Genomic DNA, 6,000 nt, shown 5'->3' with positions numbered 1-6,000 from the left:
GCTATGAAATCTCAAAGCCCACCTTGAGCAGTGTACTTCCTCCAGCAAGGCTGCACCACCTAAATTTCCCTAAACAGCACCGCCGACCGGGGGCCAAGTGTTCAAATACTATGGTGGCCTATGGTGGACATTTCTCATTCAACTACCATACAGGGTCTCTCACTGAACCCGGAACTCACCCATCCAGCTAGGCTGCCTGGGCCATGAACTCCAGGAATCCACATGTCTCTGTCTCTCTTTTCCAACAGTGCAGAGGGGCACCTGCCTCTAAGCCTGGCTTTTTACATGGATCCCGGAAAGAGGAACTTCGTCTTTACTCTTACGCATGCCTGTCAGTGACTGCCCCGCCATCTAACACATTCCGGCCTCGTGTTAGGGGATTTTAAGAACCATCACTTGTTCTTTCCAGAGTTTTGAACACCTGTCTGAGGAGCTTCGGGCTGGTGATAACAGTGGCTGGCTGGGCTTTCCCCTCTGTTGAGTCAACCAAGCAACCAACAACCAAGCTGCCTTGGCGCACTTGCTCCACCTGGTGGTCACTGCAGGGTACCGCCTTAGACTCAGCATTTTCCAAGCCGAGATAGTTTTGTTTCCAATGAGCCCTTTTCAAGTCTGCCCAGCTCCCGGTTTGCCAGAGCGACGGATAAACCTCGTTCTCATGATGAAAACTCATCACCCAAACAAAAGCGGGCCTCTTACCAGACACAGTTTTAGCTTTCCAGGCTCAGTTTGTTAACGCCCTAACAGTCTGCTCTCAGGGACACAATGCTAGTCTAAACAGCCACTCCATATCCGTATAGCTGCTGTCTGCCCTGCCAGAGTATCAGTCCACCCCCTCCCATCACACGATTGCCGTTGCTGATGAATTCCTTTCTACTAAGCATGCGCAACCCTGCCTTTCCTTTCCTCTCTGAAGGCGTGTGTGCTTCCGTGCGTGTGCATGCATGGGTGCTTGCGTGCGTACGTGTGTGTGTGTGTGTGTGTGTGTTTAATTCCCTTCACAGGGAGTTGATCGTTTCCCACCAATCTTGGCATACACGTGGAATGTCTCACATACGACATTTGCAGATAATGACTTAGGTTTCTCTCTCTCTCTGAACTGGCCCGCCCACCGTGATGGCTAACGTCAGCGTCGGCTTGACAGAACGTGGGTGAATATGCCTATGGAGGGTTGTCGGCATCGTGTTCACTCATGTGGGAGGATTCGTGCTCCCTGTGGGCAGGTCCATTCCCTGGCTGGGATCCTGGCTGTACACAATGGTGACAGGGAACTGGGCGGCAACACTCATTCAACCCTCTCTAGAGTCTGCCTGTGGTGGGATGTGACAAGCTGCCTCAAGCCCCTTCTGCTTTTAACTCCCCAACAGGATGGAGTGTATGTAACTTGAACCGGGAACCCAAAGAAGTCCTTTCTCCCTTAAGTTGCTTTTGTCAAAGGTATTTTTTTGTTTTGTTTTGTTTTTAATCACAGCAACAGGGAAAGTAATGAACACCCAGTGAACCTCCTCACTAAACTGGACAGCGTCATTGTCTTTTGGTCATGACTTTTCCCCCTGATACCTTCCACAGTGCCCAGAAGACTAGGAACCAAAAGCAAATGAGCAGACACGAGGATACGCTGTACTGGCAGCACCCATAGCCTCATGGGAAAGTAGCTGTCTACATTCTCTTTCACCCCAGATGTGAGGGATGCCAGGGACGATTGCTGGTGACCAAGTCACAGTCGGAGGCTCATGCTAGTGAGTGGGACCACACAATCCAACTTTCAGCCAATACACTGCTTGATCAAGTATAGACATCACTTGACTATACAAACCTGCCCCTCATTGGCAAACATCTGAGGACCAAATTGTGAGACTTGGTTGCGGTTCACACCGACACTCCTGACTTCTTACTTGTGGGGCTGGGATCACTCTACAGTTGGCCTCATTTGGAAAGGAAGCTACTACTTGTGCTTTTAGTACGTGCCTGCTAAGGAGCTGGGTAGGGCAGAGAGTTCTCCTACAAAGCTGTCCATATCAAACTGTGTGAGCAAGCAAAAGGCCAAGGGATTTCCTGCTCTTTGCTGTATAAGCTAGTGTGTGTATTGGGTGCCTGTCTCTTGAGCCCGAGGCACCTGCCTGCACCAAGGCATCCATCTTGGCATGCCTCCCTTCATCCGCTGGTGCACCTGTTGCCTTGGCATGGAGTAGATACAGGGATGCCAGAGTCTCTGGTTTCTTCCACAGGTTTTCCTGGTGGCCTTTGATGACCCTGCGTTCTTCTTCTTGTACCGTTCAGTTCTGTCCAACCTCTTCATCAATGAGCATTGGAGGCAGGAGGTTGCATCTCAAAGTAAAACCAGGACAGGGCTTAAAGGAAGCAACATGCAGCTGATGTTCAAAAACATGCTCTGACCTCAGGGACAGGGCCAACAGCATGGCCACTATTATTATTATTATTATTATTATTATTATTATTATTATTATTATTATTATTACTTTAGTATTAGTATTATCATTATCATTGCCACCACCATTATAATTATTGTATGTGTGATGTAGTACATGTATGTTCATGGTGTGTGTGTGTGTGTGTGTGTGTGTGTGTGTGTGTGTGTGTCGATTAGAGGTTGGTGTGGGGTGTCCTCCTCTGCCACTCATGACCTTATTTTTTTGGAGCCAGAATCTCTCACTAAATCAGCAACTCAAGATTAGTTAGACTGATGGCCAGTTAGGTCCAGGGGTCCACTGTCTGCATGTCCCCTCCCCTTCAATGCTCTGGTTACAGATATGCATCACCATGCCCAGTTTTCACGTGGGTGTTGGGGATGCAAAGCCAGGTCTCATATGCTTGCATGGCAGTCACTTTACTGACTGAGCCATCATGCCTGCTCCTTAGGCTTGCCAGTATCCTTTCACTCAAGCTCTTGGCGCGTATACCCTCAGCATGAGGAGATTTCCGTGCTGGATTAAGTGACCCTTAAACTGAGGCCTTGCCTAACCAGGCTACCTCAAGTAGCCCCATACATCCTCTACCAGTGGAGTCGCATTCCAGCCATCACTCATACTTTTTGAGTAAGGACATACCATCATGATGATGCCTAAAATCACTTTCCCATTTTTTTTTTTTGTGAGCATAGCTATGTTTCTTTTTTTTATCATTGGGTAAGGGCAGGGAAAGGCTTACACTCTGAAGTTTGTGACCCAGAGGAGTCTGGGAGCAGACATACCCACCCCTGTGGATTCCTCTTACTTGCTTGGGAAGACACAGAAACAGCAACATGGTGGGTGGGAATACTTGAGATTTATCACTATGTAAAATAGCCATTGCTTTGGGGGTATACCTATTAGACTATTTCTCTCATTCCTACGGAATAAAAAAAAAATGTGGATTGGTAAGTCCTTTATGAACAGAAATTAACAGAATGGTGTGAAATGTAGCTGTTAACCTTCTTTTTTTGTTTGTTTGTTTTTGTTTTTGTTTTTTCAAGACAGAGTTTTCCTGTGTAGTCTTGGTTGGTAAGGACTCAACTCTCCCTTTGTAGACCAGGCTGGCCTCAAACTCACAGAGATCTGCCTATCTCTGCCTTTCCAGTGCTGGGATTAAAGCTGTGTACCACCACACCCGGAGTCAACCTTCTTTTTAAAAACTTTTAATTGATTCTTTGTGAGTTTCACATCATGTACTCCAACCCCACTCATCTACCCATCCTTTATTTTTTTTGATATCATCTGCTTTTGCAACCTCCCCTCAAAATAAAAAAAAATAATAATAATAATAAAAACAAAAACAAGCAAAACAAAGCATAGAAAACATCTCGCCGTGGAAGCTGTGGTGTGTCACAGACTGTCACACAGTGCACCCTTTCGTCCACACGTCTTCACTTGCAAACGCTCATTGCAAATGAGTCATTGGTCTGGTTTGAGGCCTTTGGCTTCTGCTACACACCATCAATACTAGATCGTCATGGAGATGCCCCTCAGCTATTCTGCTGTTACCTTACGTCATGGGGGTCCTGCCGCGTTGGATCTGCAGGACCAGTCCTTTCAGACGCTCTAACAGTTCATGGATGAGGTAGATTTTGGGTGGGCCAACTCAAAGCCCTGGTTCTGGGCCTGGGTGAGAGCTGAGTTGGTTAACCCACCAGCTCTTCCACACCCACTCCACCAGGGCAAGCTCTCCAGCACTGCCCTGGCTAGCTCATCCAATGCTGCAGCCAGCAAGGGTCAGGGTCAGCTCTTCGGTTCTCATGCCATTGGAGCCAGCTCACCAGGACCCAAACCACCAGAGCCCAACTCTACTCTGCTGCCCTGTGGAGGAGCAGGCTCCTTTCTTCTGAGTGCTACAGCTGGCAAGGGGCTGGGCCAGCTCTCCTGCTCTCACATCCTCAGAGTTGGCTCTCTGTGCCTTTGCTATTAGGGCCAGCTCTACTGTATTGCCAAGGCGAGGTTCAGGGCCTGCTCTCCTGAATGTTGCAGCTGGTGACAGGCCAGCTCTCCCACTCTTGTGACGTTAGGGCCAGCTCTCTTGACCACCTCAGGTGGCAATGAGGGGGTGGGGAGGGCATTTCCCTCTTGCCCACACCACCTCATGGCAGGTAAGTGGTGGGGCCAGCTCTCCCATGTTCATGACCTTGGAGCCAGCTCACCTGCATCCCCACCACCAGGCCTAGCTCTGTTTTGCTTAGGGGAGGTGTAGGACCTGTTATCCCTAATGCTGCAGCTGGTGAGGGTCAGGGACAGCTCTCCTGCTCTCTTGACCCTGAGGCCATCTATCCCAACTGCTACAGGTATTGAGGGGCAAGGAGGTAAAAGCATCACTCCTATGCCCACATCACCTCACAACAAACAAGCAGCAGTAGCAAAGAGATTTGGGATCCAGCCCTGCATTTAGCAACAGAAAGATTTTCCAGAAGCTTCCTCATAGTTCTCAAATTAGGCGAAATATACTTCTTCCACAGTCTCTGAGTGCTTAAGCCTTTAAAACCATACTCTAATGAAACCAGCTCTTTGTGTGTTAACTCTGGCTACTTAAATGCAAATATTTAATTAAAATGAGATTGAAGCCAACATTGTGTTCTTCAGTTTCACTTGGCCACGTTTCTAGTATCAACAGGCTTTATGTGTGTTGAGCCTATGGGAAGCACAGATTGTGGACCATCTCCACAGCCAGGTAAAGTCCCAGCACATAATGCTGCTCTGTCTGTCTGAGACAACATCTGTGCAAGGCAGGAAGTACACACACCGAGCAGCCTGTTCTTAGATAACTATTCCCGTCCTTGCTCTCCTTCTACCATCCCCATCCCAACAAATCTTCATTGCTAGGGCAGTTTAAGCCCCGTTGCCTTGGCCTGCACAGGAGACCTCAGATAGCAAGCATGGCTGGCTACTCAGAGTGCTTACTGAAAGGCATAAGAAGGTTGTCTGGGGAAGGCCAAGGGAAGGGGCAATGGAACTGTTATGATAGTGGGCTACTGCTGCGGAGCAGCGCCTTCCACTGTCTCTGACCCTGAAGTCTCCCTCTAGCAGGAAGCCCTTGGCAAGGGAGAAATACTAATAGCGAAGTCTCAGCATCTCAGCAACAGAACAAACCATGGGGAGGGTAGCAGGAAAAAAAAAAAGCAATCATTTTGTAACCAGCTGGACCACTTAGAGGACTCTACACCTGCCCACCTCCTTCACTGCACTCAGTCCCTCTTTCCATAGCACCCAATGGTCACCTAGAGCCATTACGTTCACTTATTTATAAGGTGACCTGTTTTCCCTTCCTAAACTAGTAAAAGTCACTAGAGCCAAAGCCCTTGACTATCTTAACTCCTTAGTGCCTGGGACAGTGCCTGCTCAATAAAAAACACATTCTGGTGGCTGGCGCTAGGGAGATGCTCAGTGGGTGCACTGCTTCCTGCACAAGCAGAAGGACCTGAGTTCCCATCCCCAGCACCCCGTGGAATCCAGGCATGGCAGCATATGGCTGCAACCCCAGCACTGAGAAGGTAGATGCAGACCCTGGGACTCACTG

Source organism: Acomys minous (assembly GCF_964271855.1).
Source record: "Acomys minous genome assembly, chromosome: 9".
Classification (NCBI taxonomy): Eukaryota; Metazoa; Chordata; class Mammalia; order Rodentia; family Muridae; genus Acomys; species Acomys minous.
Note: the sequence above shows the minus strand (reverse complement) of the source record.